The 16,631-nt window shown below is 45.2% G+C and overlaps 1 protein-coding gene across 1 annotated transcript in view; it reads right to left on the reverse strand.

The window, feature by feature from the left end:
* The window catches only part of DTX3 (deltex E3 ubiquitin ligase 3), a 224,743-nt gene extending 208,475 nt beyond the window's left edge, over positions 1–16,268 (reverse strand). The window contains exon 1 of the mRNA XM_078688968.1: positions 16,222–16,268. The gene's annotated coding sequence lies outside the window, so the exon portion shown is untranslated. The remainder of the gene's footprint in view (positions 1–16,221) is intronic.
* Positions 16,269–16,631: the final 363 nt, after the last annotated feature.

The raw sequence follows: 16,631 nt of genomic DNA on the forward strand, positions 1-16,631 counted from the left end.
AAACATATAAACGCTCCTTCTCAGAGATGGCAAACAGGATCTGGAATGCCCTCCCTCCAGAAATCAGACTCATCTCATCCACGACATCCTTCAAAAAAGAAGTAAAATCACTCCTCTTATCTACACTCACTTGAATACAGACTAAAGTAATCTCATGTCTCATTATCTCTCATCGCATGGCTATGTCCAGCCTGACCACCTATTCACCGTTACTACCTTGCCGGACACTATTGTTAACCATTTGCGCATCCGTGCACTAAATGATTTGTTTAATTATTATTCCTTTTTTCCTGTATCCCATCTGTGTGTAAAGCGCTCTGATATCCGCAAGGATCTTGTTCGCGCTCTATAAAACTCTGCAAATAAAATAAAATAAAATAAATGCCACCAGTTGATGCACTAGGGAACTGCTGAAAAATTTCCAGCTCAAGCCTAGCACCCAAGGGGAATTCTTAAGGTGAGGAACCTATGGTTAGAAGTTCCTATCAGAAAAGGCCAATCAAGATAGACACATGCATGTACTGCTACTGTACATCAGAGGTAAATCCCATCAAATGTACATGGGGTTGCCCCAGACCATGCGGATTAGGTTCATCATGGACAGAACAGGCCTGGGTTTCTTGTGTTCCCATACAGAGGGGGTGTGGCCTAGCTCTTCAGGTAAAATGGTCCCCACTGAAACAGAGCCAAGAGCCTTTTGGTAGGCCACTGCCTTCATTTAATCAAGGAATTAAAAAAACAATGTACTGGGATGGGGCTCAAAATAAATAATAGAGGCTGAGGTTAATTCAAGCATTCCATCAATAACTTTTGTGTTTTTCTCACCACTGCAATGCCACTCTCCTGTACCTGAAATGACACTGGATACTCATTATCCGCCAGATGGGAAGCAGCACGGACGGATATAGACAGGGACGGGGAGAGAGAAAAAAATGTCTTCAAGCAGTGGGAGGCATTAGATGATGGCAGCTCCCAACAGCAACAAGAACAATCTGAAAGCTTTTTAGCTTTAACGTTTGTTTTCGACCCATCTAGTTTTATTGGATCCCTACTTCACCTTAATTTGAGGTGGCGGGAGGCATCAAAACTCGTTAGCCCCACACGGCAAATAGGGCGACGAAAAAGCTTTTTCAAGCTTCATTCTTTCTCTTGACCCAAACAAACAGGATAAAGATTCCACTTCGGTGCATTTTTTTTATCTGAAGTTTACATCTTTTGAAGTTTGGTTTGGACCAGACAGCTGAACCAATAATATAAAAAAAACAAGCATTTACAATGCAATGGTTTTGCCTTTGTTAAAGTTAGAGCTATTGGCATTGCTCTTGACACTCTGAAGCTCCACTCTGCACTCTGAAGCTCCACTCTGCACTCTGAAGCTCCACTCTGAAGCTCCACTCTGAAGCTCCACTCTGAAGCTCCACTCTGAAGCTCCACTCTGAAGCTCCACTCTCCACTCTGAAGCTCCACTCTGAAGCTCCACTCTGAAGCTCCACTCTGAAGCTCCACTCTGAAGCTCCACTCTGAAGCTCCACTCTCCACTCTGAAGCTCCACTCTGAAGCTCCACTCCGAAGCTCCACTCTGAAGCTCCACTCTGAAGCTCCACTCTGAAGCTCCACTCTGAAGCTCCACTCTGAAGCTCCACTCTGCACTCTGAAGCTCCACTCCGAAGCTCCACTCCGAAGCTCCACTCTGAAGCTCCACTCTGAAGCTCCACTCTCTCCACTCACAAAGACATCACTTCATCCATCCAAAAACACCAACACAACCTTTTTCGGTGACTTCTATCGCCCAACAACACAAGCTCAAAAAAAATTAATAAATAATACACACACACCCTTTAAACCTCATCTAAGCACTCGGTAATAGAGCACACCACCTGTCAACACACCACAAAGGTCACTTTTCAACCTGGTCTTTTTAGAATCCCAAACAATCCAACTCAATGCAAATCATCCATACTCCTGGACGGGACCTTCCAAGACTTCTCTATCGCCATCTTAATGCATAAACTCAACTCTCGTCCTGCCAATTCAACATCCAATGCCAACACCCTTTTAAAAAAGTTCTTGAAACACTCTCAACATACACACTCCTACAAAAACATGCAACTGCAAGCCAAAACCATCAGCAACCTGGATAAAACCTGGATAAAAGGACCGGGCTGACAATATATGCTCTATCCACAGACAGAAAAGAAAAGGGAAGAAAAACAGAGCTCCTGATGACCTCATGATACTGGAGTCCCCCTACTCAACATGGAGACTGCTCATCACACCAGCCAAAGGCAAATTCTATACTATCAACGAATCCACCAACAGAAGCTGATCACTTTTCAAAACAACCAAACACTGCATCATCCCTCTGAATACTCACTTATCTCACACTCCACAGAAAAGTGCCATCAAATTACTCTCTTCTTAAGTCAAACATACAGATCTGACAGTACATAAAGACCAAGCATGCTTCTCCTAATACACCCATCCATTCTCGTAGAATGCCACAATGGCCATCCTTCAAATCCCTCAGAACTCGCCAACATACTCAATTCCCTCAAAGCCACTTCCCAAAAAGAGTAGGTCTAACTTTTGTCCTTCATCAATGCACTCTCCAGGGAACTGCTCCGAGTCACTTCTCAGAAGCCCTCAAGACAGGTCAGACCCTTCCACTCCTAAAGAAACTACATTAGACCCTCACCAGATACCAGCCCATCAACCACCTACTCCTTATCAGCAAGATCACTGAAAAAGCACATTTAACTCCAAGATCACTTCAATGCTAACTGTTTCTAGCGGGGCTACCAATCTGGCTTCAGCACGAAGATCACTACTTTACGCATTGCAGACAACCACAAATGAAGATGCAAATGCCTCTGGATATGGCTGGACCTCTCAGCTGCCTTCAATAGTCAACCATCGAGCCTTCAACTGTCTTGGATGAGATTCACTGGAAAACTGCTTCTCCTGTTACCTTTCTAATTAACACCAGTTTGTTTGTATGGCCATCTCCAGGTCCTAAAAGATCCCAACCACCTAATGAGTCCACCATGGTTCCATACTGTTTTGTCATCATCAACCTCTATATGGAGCCCCTTGTGGCTTTATTCACAAAAAATAGCATTAAGGTTCACGAATATCCCGATGATACACAACTCTAACTGAAAGTCTCCTCTGCACCATACATTGAATGCATCAAACACTTCCTGGAGCATCTCATCTAGAACGAATTGTCAAGTACTCATCTGAAGCTCAACCCATTCAAGACATAGCATCTGCTATTTGCCAACAAATAGCAAGAAAGAGTACAAAAAGAGAAAACGTTTCTTTCAAGAAAACTAACTTCAAAACTGGTGTAGGGATAGTGGTAACATCCAGCTCCATTTCCTCCCAAAGTCCACATTGACACCCTTTAAAAGAAATTTAAATGCCAGAGCACATCCACATCTATGGCTTAAATTAATAAGATAGTAAAAACATTTTTTTCCCTAGAAAACCAAATCACACATACGAGTCTTTCAACCACCTGACAGCACTCTTATCACAACTCAGACGTCTACGGTCATAAATCTGCACCACATCCACATTGAGTTTGCCCTAAACTTCAATTGTATAAAGGATAACATGCAACAACCCATTATTATAAAGTGCTCACATGGGATAATGTAAACTGCTGTTTACCACACATTTAAAAACATGCAATATTAAAAGATGGAGGCTCAACACATCCCCACTCCCTTCCTCTGTTTGCTCTCTTTCCTTCCATCCTCTCTATATCCTTTTCTCAGACCTCTTTCTCTTCACCTTTCTCTTTTTCTCTCCCTCTTAAAGCCTCACTCTGCTGCACTTAACTTTGGGGAAATTAGGGAAAGTAAAGAGGCACCAAGCACTGGGCTTTCAAAATCGGACTCCAGTGGTTCCAGCCCACAGGGGAAATGCCAGATGGATTAAAAGACCAGTCTGGCCTTTAGATCATTTAGCGTGGTGTCGAGTTCAAATAAATGGCTGAAACCAGAAAAATATTCTGCAACTATTTTGTTGTTCTTTCCCGTTCACGTTACTGCATATACAAAAGCACACACACTTTAAATAAAGAAATGAATGCAAGTGAAAGTAACCCAATCTAACTCGGTTAATGCAATCCCTGCAGATGTTTGTGAGGGTAATCAGAGGGTCACATTACTGAATCCTCGTTGATGCAATGGGGAAGTGTGACTTGTGTGTTTATAGTGCTATAAAGTCTAAGCCTGTGACAGAAAGCACCGAGTGGATACATATATACAGACACATTCATATTTATATATTTGAAAGTCAGCATTACATACAGTATAAGGGTAGGCTGTTGCACATTGATTTAGTCTTTAAAAGCAATTGTTTTAGCTTATAGTATATATTTTAGCAATAGTTACTCAGACCGTGCCTAAAGAATTTTTTTTATTTAAGTGTTGATTAAACAATGAATTGCAGAACTCAGCTGATAACCCTCTTACCTTATCTCTCAAGTAGAATAAATCTTTATCACCATGAAGCTTCAATGACTCCATAAATAAAAAAGTGTGTACAGGCACCCAAGCAGCGTTTGCACTTGGTGATTAACCAATTACACATATTTACGTTTCTTTGAGGTACAAGCAAGGCCCAACTATCTGTTCCTCTCTTAGCTTCATAGCACACGAGATGCATCACCCTCTTCATTATCAGTCAGATACAACACAAGGTCCGCATTAGCCATACAGGAATGGTTGTTTTTAACTAAACAATCAGAACTGTTGTTGTAAAATTATATAGCATGGGCAGTCTCCATATACTTCAAAGTATTGGCCCAGGAGAAAGAGGAAAGGAGCCAGGTTCATGGAAGCCATCTAGGAGATGGCCTAGAGGATGGGGGCACAATGTGAGTGTGAGGGGGTGGACTCCGGGGTGTCATTCTTACCTGCTGTGAGGAAACAACAGCGACCAGACTCTGTCTCAAGCGGGGAACGGACTACGAGGGTCGGAAAGGAGGATAGCCACACCCACCTCATGTTTACCCACAGCCAGACGAGGAGCCAGGAAGGGGAGGAGCTAACCCAAGAAGCAGCGTCTCGTAACCACTAAAAATCGACTCACCTGCACCTTGCGACGGCGGCACTTCTCGATCGGTCTGGGAGGCGAGCAGCGACAGGCTGGGCAGCCCAGACAGAGCGGCAGGTTGGAGAGGCACTTCTCCGGTCTCCCCGCGGGCGCCGCCATAGTGCTTGCCGTCTTCCTCTCCTTCTTCCCCGGGCTGCGGGGGGCGGGCACTTCCGGCCGGCCGCGCTAGGATTGGCCGGCCGGCCAGTCACGGGGTTAGGAGAGACGCAGAAGTGCCGGCAATGCCGGACCAGACACGGGGGCGTTCCCGGCGTCCCGTGACGTCGGCAAAAGGCAAAGAACGTCAGGAACGCCCCCGTGTCTGGTCCGGCATTGACGGACAGGCCCCTCGTCCAATGGCAAGGCTCCGTTTACGGAGCCAGCCAATCAATGACGAGGGCCGACCCAAAGCACCCTACAGTTCTCAACAGGATTTCGCCTGCGCGAAAAGCTGCGCAGAGCGCAGCTTTCGCTAGGCAAAACCTAATTATTGCTTTCTGTTGAATTTTTATAAAATGAGTATTCGTATGAGGGAAAAATGTTGCTGTCTTGAAGAAGGAATGGAATGGAATGGAAGAGGATTTATAAAGCGCATGGTTACCCGTGAGCATCCCAGCGCTAAAGAGTAGAGATTACTGTGGGGAAAGCGATATTTTATGGAACCTTAGGGAAGAGAAAAGTTTTAAGAAGGTGATTGTGAACCGTAGTTATCCACCAAAACGCGTAGACGCTTATACTGCACTAAGTTTGAGGAACAGATGAGCACATTAGAAAAGGAGTTGTTTGCCATCATGTGCTGCTGTGATTGATTTGCACAAACTAGCACACATTAATGACAGATGTAATTGTTGTGTATGTCTTCTCTCTTTTTTATATTGTTTTTAATTATTGATTTCTTGTATCTGCTAAGCAATTTTAGAGAAAATGTTTGCTTATCCATTTTATGTGATGGCATTTTAGCTTGTAAAAGGTTCCTTACAAATATCTTTGCATTGATATATGGATTGAAATGTTCATTAAAGTCTTGAAGATTAAAACATTTAGCAAATTGCGTACCATCTGACTCATTCAGGACTGGGGTAATGAGTGACTGATCTATGAACACTGGATGTGGTTGACTAGATGTAGACTTAGGGGCCAATTCCGATCTCGGTCGGAAGGGCTCCGAATTGGGTTCGGCATTAGCGGGTCGGATTCGAAGGCTGAATTTCCGTCCGATTCATACACGAGTCTGGACGTTAAAGTACGATGCGAACAAGCGTGAAATCTCCGTCCAAATCGTTTCCAGGTTCGAATCGCTCCATACGTCTCTGCCGTAAGCTAAACGAGGCACGCAATGGAGTCGAATTCCGACCGACCCAGTACAATGCTCGATTTGGACAGCCGGATCGAGTCGGAGATTCCAGCTCGCAATAGCTCCCAGAGCTGGACTTTGGGGGTCCACATCGGACCCCCTGTTACCCGCAGCCTTACAGCTCGGACACAGGGGGAGGCCCATGAGTCTCCCCAACACAGGCATGTACAGTGTGGATGGCACCGATGCGAACCCACTGTAGGGGGCGCACTTGTCCGCAACGTACCCATTCAGTCAATGGGAGCCCATGTACGCGTTGTACGACCGTCTCCCATTGACTTCAATGGGAGTCTGACCGAAACTAGTTCAACAGCATACGGCCGCGTCGTACTCGCTCGGTCAGACTGCAGGTGTCCGGATCAGTCAGAAAACACCCCGGATCCGGCTCGGTTGGAGTGCTTTCCGAACCATATCGGATTCGGCCCCATAGTGTACTGGTGAGATTAGTGTGGTTACAAAAGGAAACATTCTCTACTTGACAGCTATTCTCATTGTTCTAACACTACCATTGGAGCTGCTCTCAGTACAGCAGCAACACACTGGGAATTTCCCTCACTTCATATTGGGTTACGACTCACACCTTCACTTAAATGGCTTAGACCAGTAATTCATCAGGTGAGAAAAAAGGTTCCTCCCTATATAAATATTTTAGCTCTGGGAAAAGAGGGGAAAACTACAATGAAAATACAATATACAACCTGTATGTCTGCTATATAGTCTCTAAGTGCCAGAAGACCTGACCAAAAGCAACTTCAAAACTGCAAAAACATAGCCTTGCAGAATTCCCTCTAACCAGTGATATGCCAGAGTGAACTGCCTTCACTGCAGTCTCATCCTAATGGGAGCTACCTCACTTCAGGAGCATCACATGAAGAGTTACCTAACTACAATAAGCTCACACTGGCTGCAACTTTCAAAGTGACAGCCACAACCTGGGTATTCGCTCCACTGCAGAATCACCTTGGTTCACTGAAGTGAGATCAGGCTGAGTGTTTCTCCCACTATAGTGCCAAATATATTCTATTACAAGTCAACAGCTAGTAAACAAAATCTAGCCACACCCCTCAGACATCGCACCACACTGTCCATGTACTTCACCATCTGCACACCCACCATCCACAATTCACACACCTAGCCTACCACCCCCACATAATCTTTATGGGCATCCACCCTCCAAGCACCCCTAGACTTCCACACCTACCACTTTCTGGACACCCAATTTCCAAACACACCACTTTCTGCAAGAGCTATATCTGCCCACACCCACAACTGTGTGCCCCAAAGTTGCATTCCTACAACCTCCTATCGTCAACACACACACAGTCAGAGTTAACACTCAGATTGTTCACACACCGGCCCACATTCGACACACTCCACTGTCCTTACATGCATTTATTCTCAAATCATCTCTAGAATTCCACACCTATCACTATATGGGCACCCAAGGTCCATGAACATCACTGTCTGCATGTACTATATATGCCTAATTTGTACTTCCAAAAACTCCTATCGTCCACATACTGCCATTGTTCGCCCAGCTAGCCACAGTCTGCAATCAGAGGAAACACTAAAGGTTCACATACTGGACCAGTCAGCGCACTCCACTATATACACACACCTGCAGATTCCCCCTTTCCATACAATCACCCCAGTTAGCATATTCCCGCTATCCACACATCCACTGATATTCTACAATATGCCATTGTTTGCAAATCGAGTCACCGCCCAAACATTGAGCCAGCACACCCACTCAAAAGCTAAAAACCTACCCTTCCAGGGAACTGCCCCCCACCTGAAAGTAAGAACATACATTTAAATTAATGTAATTTACACGTGAGCTGTATTAACAACTGGTCCTCGTCCCAAGAAGTAAGTTGATTCAGGTGACTCAATGATATAAAGATATGGGCTTCTCAATAGACAACTAAACTTTCCTCAAGAAGAAAGACAAAACAAGTCACTCAATATAGAGCCTTTGATTTTGCCGTGGATAACTGACTTTTTAACGAGAATGACGACAGTACAACTCAACTGATAATCAAAGGGCTTGCAAGCTGGTAGGGATAACTGGCCTCTTATGAAACAGAACATATAGGTATATGTAGATATGGGCATGAATCTGCCACCCCATGTGCCAAATAACTGTTTAACATCCCTCTATAGGTAATCTGCATCCCCACAGGAAAAGAGATTATGCTCTGGCTTCACTGATACAGATAAATGTTTCCATCAATTAGCAATACACCTCTCCTTTAAAAGTAGTACACCAAAGATCAATGATACGGGAACAGGCCTCTCCATAAAAAGAGCCATGTGCTCTTCTCCTCTGCAGGAAACTAAACTCTGTTGCAGTATCCCCCTACTTTGTGTCTGGTATCTGAAGCAGCTTTGACCGAAAGTATACTAGGTTCCTCCTAACCATGCTCCCAATACCAGTGTTCTTTCCCAAAACTGTACCATTGTGCCACAATTGGTACCACTTTAGGCTCTATGTAAGTCCCCAGCAAGTGGTACCCTGGTACCTAGTACACTGGAACTTAAGAGGGTTCCTAAGGACTGCAGCATGAATTGTGCCACCCTAAGTGGGCCCTCGCCAAGCTCATGCAAACTGCCAATTCAGTCTGCGTGTCTTGGTGCAGAGAAAAATGAAGAGTCGATATGGCACACACCTGTGTGCCATGACTGCAAAATACTGTATGTGGTATAGGTAAGTCACCCCTACAGGAGATCTTACAGCCCTAAAATAGGGTGCACTATTCCCATGTGTGGGCATATCTGCAGGAGTGGATGTGTCCCTGGGATATCTAAGAACACCATTAGATAACACAAGTGCACAGGGAAGCCATACCGAGTACATGAACAGGTTACTCGTCATTACGATTTTCACAGGTACTTGGTACCAAACACTTTGTCATGATAAACCCACACTGATGCCCATGCTGAATTTATTAATAAATGCACCCAGAGGACACCTTAGATGTGCCCCTGAAAACCGACCAATCCCTAGTATGTTTACTGACTGGTATAGACCAGCCAGCCACCCTAGACAAGTTTCTGACCCCCTGAGGGGTCACTCTTGGAGGTCAGGAACAAAGCCTACTCTAAGGGGAGGTGTCCACACCTCTTCCAAGCATTAACTGCATTCCAGGGCAGGAAGCTTCAAAGGCCCTGATGCCTTTGTTATGTAACCTAGGCCTTTCCTTATAGTAGAAATGTCAACCCCCCTGCCATGACCCCAATTTTTGGCGGCAAGACTTGTGGGAAAGTTAGTAAGATTAGGAGGTGTGCCCACATCCAGACAGCACCACCACTAAGGTGGACTAGCTAATGTGGACGCCACTTTTCAGACTCCTCCATTTTGTTTTGGATGAAATTAGCATCCTTGGGTCAGGATTATGTCCACTTCCCACATGAAGTGGTCATATAAAGGGTGTAGACACCCTAATGGGTAGAGGAGTTGTCTTAACTGCTAGGGCGGTCGATCTCAAATCTGGGGAACTTGGTTCCAGTCTCGGCAATGACACTGAATATCCTGTGATTCTGGGCAAATCACTTACCGTGCCTAACAAAAAATGAATATGTACTCATGTAATGCAACTGGTGTTATGTAAAGCGCTCTGATACCCGACTCGGGTCAAGTCCACGCTATATAAAACTCTGTAAAAAACAAAAAAGGTAGGCAGCCCATTGTATACTACCTGTCACACGCCTTAACGCCCCTAAATTGAGTATTTAGGAGGCACCTCTGAGTCCAAGAACTCACATTTGATTGATCAAGAGAAGAACAAAGAGAGTCACTGCCTGGCGAGAACAGAAGAAGAGTGGAGAACTTTTTGGGCGTACCCCAGTCTGCTTGCAACTCTCTCCACAATCGCGATAGAGTAACTTGTCCTGCAAGCTGGAGAATTACCAAAGCCTTGGGTAGCCTTCAGCATTTCAAAAATCCCATACAGTCTCTCTTGGAGTAAAGGAACTACTCCTTTGTAATCTGTAGGCAACGACAAGCAAGCAAAGTCCTGTTCACTGCCTTGCAGCTCCCTGACCGACGCTGCAGATGACCAGGAGAAGGTACTCATGCTATGGAAGGTCAGATCTGTCTCCCCACTGAGTGTGAAGACACCAGGACCATTCAGAGCCGTGCAGCACCCGCCCATGGGGTACAGGACACCCTGCACCAAACACCAACAGTGAGAGTCCAGTCCGAATTCCCACTTCACCATGACCGAGAAGCCATTGGGGGACATCAGCATCATTGAGACCCACTTCGTAAGTTGCCCACCTGTCTTGATTTTGCCCCTGCCAGCTGTTTTCCTCAAACTGCAAGGAGCATCTTTGCGCACCAGCCCAGCAGCCCTAACTACTCTGCACCCTAGCAGTCCGGCCCTTTTACTGAAGAACTGGACGTACCCCCTTCCTCCAAGACCCCCTGCGAAATAAGTCCCCATTTGGAAGTTCTCTGACTTGTCACCAAGTCCCCTGTGCAGCCTATTTTCAGGTCCCCCCCCCCCCCCAGCGCACTGCTCCCTGTAAATCCTGAGCAGTTCACAAAGAACTGCTGGTAGCAATTTGAACATTGGCCCACTACAACTCCAAACCCTAAAGGTGAACCCCCTAAACCGACAGTTCCTACCATTATGCGTCTCTGACTTTTCCTCCCAAAGGATTGCATAGTGAGTGAAAGTGCACGGGTTTGAACGTTTTACTTACCTTTTAAAATGTCTAACAAATATAGTACTTACTTTTGAACAAAGTTCTTGGTTTTACAAAATATATAAAAAGAAGTGTTATTTTTCTAATTTGGTCACAGATTTATTATTTGAGTGTGTGTCTCATTTATTGCCTCTGTGAGCACAATAAACACAATTTAGCACTACCCTCTGAAAAGCCTGGCTGCTCGCCCACACTACCACAAAAGAGAGCATTATTATTATCTACTTTGGCCTCTGTAAGCCAATTGGGGATGCACTGGATACAGTAAACAGGGAAGAGAAAAGAGGGTAAAACCAGCACATGATTACATCCCCAATACAATACACAAAAACAGACAAAATCCTGAGTTCTGGAAAGCACAAAGATGAAGACAAAGAAAAGACACTGATAATATCACACAGATCTAACTGTGGGATAATCCCTTCTTAGGACGAAATCCCTCACCCACCAAAGGTGGCATGCTTCATCATTAGGGATTCTCCTCTCAGAGGAAACCTAGTGCCTCAGAGGGCTATAACCCCCTCTGTGATCTTAGATCTGTGTGTTATTATCAGTGTCTTCTCTTTATCTTCTTCTTTGTGCTTTCCAGACCCCAGGATTTTGTGTGGTTTTGATGCACTGGATACTACAGAGTGTATTTCTTTTAAGTGCACTATGTAGAGAGCCAGCTCCCTACATCCTTAATCTATGCAACAGATGGAACTACATATATAAGGACACCTATGTTATTAAACAAAATGGGCTTCACTCTCATAAATAGGACAAAGGTAAAATGCATGTTTTGAAAATAGCGAAATTAATAGCTTTGTCATTTACAATGCCAATAGTTTTGACTTTCGCAAATGTGACACCTATAGCATTGGTAATGCAATACGTGTTGTATTTATGTAACTTAGATGTATTGATATTTCAAATAACAATGGCTTTTATTTATTTTTAAATAATTAATACTTAAATAAAAGTTATTGTAATTTATAATGGCAATAGCTTAAACTTTTGTAAATAACTTTTGTGAAGATTATGTTCAGTGTATTTTATTGTGAGGAAAATCCAATAACAGAAGTAAAATATTAACATCTTTTTGTGACATTTGTAATAAAGCTTGAAACATTGAGAGAACATATTTGAACCAGTTGTTGTTGAATGGTTGCACAGATTGATGAGGTGGTGGTGCTGAGTGATGTGGTGGCTACGAGTGATGCTGTGGCATTCAGTGATGCTGTGGTAGCGCATAGTGATGTTGTGGTGCCCCTGAGTGATGCTGTGGCGATGGTGATGCTATAGCTAGATAGAGTGAATGCGATAGATAGAGTGAGGGCGATAGATAGAGGGAGGGTGATAGATAGAGGGAGGGTGATAGAGGGATGGCAATAGATAGATAGAGTGAGGGTGATAGATAGTTAGATAGATAGTTAGATAGATAGATAGATAGATAGATAGATAGATAGATAGATAGATAGATAGATAGATAGATAGATAGATAGATAGATAGATAGATAGATAGATAGATAGATAGATAGATAGATAGATAGATAGATAGATAGAGTGAGGGTGAGGGTGATAGATAGATAGACAGATAGAGTGAGGGTGATAGATAGATAGAGTGAGGGCGATAGATAGAGTGAGTGCAATAGATTGACAGATAGAGTGAGGGCGATAGATAGATAGATAGATAGATAGATAGATAGATAGATAGATAGATAGATAGATAGATAGATAGATAGATAGATTGATAGAGTGAGGGGCGATTGATAAATAGAGTGAGGGCGAAAGAGCGAGGGCAAAAGATAGATAGAGTGAGGCAATAGATAGAGTGAGGGTGATAGATAGAGTGAGGGTGATAGATAGAGTGAGGGAGATATAGATAGTGTAATTATGTGGCGTGTAATTATGTGGCACTGAGTGGTATTTGGAGTGTATGTTGCGTTGAGCGCAGTGTAAAGATGTAGCATATATTTATGTGGCACTGAGTGGTATTTGGAATGTATGTTGCATTGAGTGCAGTGTAATTATGTGGCGTGTAATTATGTGGCACTGAGTGGTATTTGGAGTGTATGTTGCATTGAGTGCAGTGTAATTATGTGGCGTGTAATTATGTGGCACTGAGTGGTATTTGGAGTGTATGTAGCATTGAGCGCAGTGTAATTATGTAGCATATAATTATGTGGCACTGAGTGGTATTTGGAGTGTATGCTTCGTTGAGCGCAGTAATTATGTAGCATATAATTATGTGGCACTGAGTGGTATTGTGTGGAGTGTATGTTGCATTGAGTGCAGTGTAATTATGTAGCATATAATTATGTGGCACTGAGTGGTATTGTGTGGAGTGTGTGTTGCATTGAGTGCAGTGTAATTATGTAGCATATAATTATGTGGCACTGAGTGGTAGTGTGTGTTGCATTCAGTAGAGTGTAATTATGTGGCGTATAATTATGTGGCACTGAGTGGTATTTGGAGTGTATGTTGCATTGAGTGCAGTGTAATTATGTGGCGTGTAATTATGTGGCACTGAGTGGTATTTGGACTGGTGGTGGAGGTGGTGGTTTTGGATGTGGTGGTGGACTGGAGGTGGTGGTGGATGTGGTGGTGTTGGTGGTGGACATGGTGGTGGTGGACATGGTGGACGCGGTGGTGGTGGATGTGGTGGTGGTGGACGTGGTGGTGGTGGTGGTGGTGGACGTGGTGGTGGTGGTGGACGTGGTGGAGATGGTGGAGGTGATGGTGGTGGAGGTGATTGTGGAAGTGGTGATTGTGGAGGGGTGATGGTGGACGTGGTGGTGGTGGACATGGTGGTGGTGGTGGACATGGTGGTGGACGTGGTGGTGGAGGTGGGTGTGGTGGTAATCCTGCAGAAGTCTGCCAGCAGGCTGTGCAAAATTCAGCAGCGCCTCTAGGCGTTTGTTGCAATGCACAGACTTCTCACAGAATTTGGCATCACGGTATAGTACACAATAAAACATTTATTAGCACATAATTAAATAAGAAACTCAAAAGAGCTATTTCGGCATCTCTGGCAAGTGTGAATGAACAGCACCATAAACCTCTAAGAAATGAGACCAGAACGGGTAGCAATGCGTACAGTGTAGTTTCTGTAAGACTTTCCGAAAGTGACCCTAATCAGGACATAACTAAACCTTTCATGTCTATTTTACAACATCTAGATAGCAAAAGACTGGGATCCAATGATGAAAGCAGAGGTAACACCAAAGTAGCAGGAAGCAACAATATAATTTATGGGCCCATTTTCTCGGCTGTTTAATCGGGTGTGACCTTCAGCGAGCAAAACCAGAAACGGCCGGGGCGGGGGAGTGGATTCCTTTGAAGTCTGATGCCGGCTGCAAGCAAACCAGCATGAGTGTGGAGAGAGGCAAATGGTTTGACATGTGCACGCGCCTGCACACATGCACTGTAGGCAATCCGCCTTTCGGTGTATTTTTGAGAGCCCTTACTTAAGTCTCACTGAGAACGCATGCACGTTGGCTAAGCGAGACCTAAAAAAGACAGAGGTTCGAAGGTGGGAGAGAGGCAAAATAGGCCTCCCTTTGACAGACAGGCTATACTTTCAGTGTCAGTATGATGAGACATGTTCGTGTACGGTGATGATCCTCCTCTGAAAAATAAGATACAGTTGATTTGTCTTCCCTTTACAGACAAAGGAACTCCCTAAAAGTTGACTGTCTTTGCGGAGGGCGTGGGCGCATGCCCGAACCAGGAATTCCTTATATTAACGAGACACAGATTCACAGTATAGATCTTTACCAATGCAATAGGCCTCCCTATTACAAAATGAATACCTGAATTCAATAATTACAACCGCATAAACTCTGTTAGAAAATGTGTATACACACGGACAAAAATCTTCTCTCCACCCTGTCGGTAGAAGAAATAAAAACAAGTGCATGTAGGGACAACAGGACTCCCGCTGGTAGTAAAGGATACAGGTACAATCTCAATATTGGTATATGTGTGCCTGTATAAAGACAGTAAGCCTTATTGGGATAAGGAGGAGGCGCGCATTATCAATCTTGAAACACTTGTCTCTGGTCTCTGAACGAACTACATGGTACTGGTGATACTGGAAAACGTGAAGAGTAGCCTCGCGCCATCCAATCCCAGGAGACAAAATACAGGTACAGAAATACATCCGTCTTCGTGCAGCCAAGAGACGTCCGCTGTCATAAACTGGTGTAATGTCGACATAGGAACTGAAGTCCGTTTACAAAGGACCAGGCGGGCCTGGTCCATAAACAGGATGCAGCAGAAATGACTGCACAAGGAACGCGTGTATCAATGCTGGGGGCAATGGGTCACCTTCAGGCAAACATACAACTCCTATGAAGATATAGCAACGCACATGCCACTGTAAGGACAGAAGTCGCCTTCCAATAACTATATTTGCAATGGCGACATAGGACAGCGTGTCGTGTCTCCCTCGGATAAATAAGGACTGTGATGGAAGAGCACGTCCGTCTGTGCATGAACAACAGCCCTACTCCTGCGATGCAACATACAGCATTTAAGGGGTTTAATGGACGATTTGGACAAAGACTTCACGAATCCAAGTACAGACCTCCCCTGGTGAACTGGATTTATGAACACGGTTATGCGCTCCTACAACGCCTCTTTCCCACAAAGACGGAAGACACAGGTGCGTTATTGCAATTGGGACAATGGCATCTGAGGCTGGCCTCTTTTTTTTCTCCCTAATAGCCGCACCGTGGCACCAGGAGCCCGCGTGCACTAAAGTCTCCCGCCCTCTCTGCCCAGACGGCTAATTACCGGCGCGTGACAGAACGAGAAGGCGCAGGTGTTATAACCGAAGACAAACCCGACCTCCTAGGAAGCCGCCGTGTAATCCCAAAGCGACGGGCCAACTGCCCCCTGCTCAGGGGGGTGTGGACGAGCAACCATACCCACCCACGCAGCAGAACAGGCTTTCCACCCAATGCGCCTAGACACCTCTGCAATTTGACGCCACATCAACATCAACCAGTATCACCTCTGCCTCACATCAATTGGCCACAACAAAAAAAACAAATAGGCAAACGAACCAGCTGGTCATCCGGAGTCCGGCCTGGAGGGGAATCACTGGGGTGGCACGGAGGTACACGCGTCCCAGCGGCAGCGGCGCGCGCACGTTTCCCCGTTCCCAAAACAAAAGGGAACGCGGGGCTTGGCGTGGATAATTCTCCGGGATTACATACCTCCCCTCCGAGCAGCCATAATAGAGTGGCGGGAGGGGCGCGCGGGCAGGCGGGCGGCGGCGTCACGTGTCCCGCCTCGCGCTCGGTGGAGTGGTGAGAACCGCCATAGCAACAGCGTGACGATCAGTGGCGGCGGGAGTGAGACGGGGGCCAGAGACTGGAGGGCCAGGTGAGGCGAAGGGAGAGAGACCTGGAGAGTGGGGCGAGCAGATGAAAGGATTGACAAACAGCTCACCAAGCTCACGTTTCTTAATAAG

This window comes from Lissotriton helveticus, chromosome 1_1, assembly GCF_964261635.1.
Source record: "Lissotriton helveticus chromosome 1_1, aLisHel1.1, whole genome shotgun sequence".
Lineage (NCBI taxonomy): Eukaryota > Metazoa > Chordata > Amphibia > Caudata > Salamandridae > Lissotriton > Lissotriton helveticus.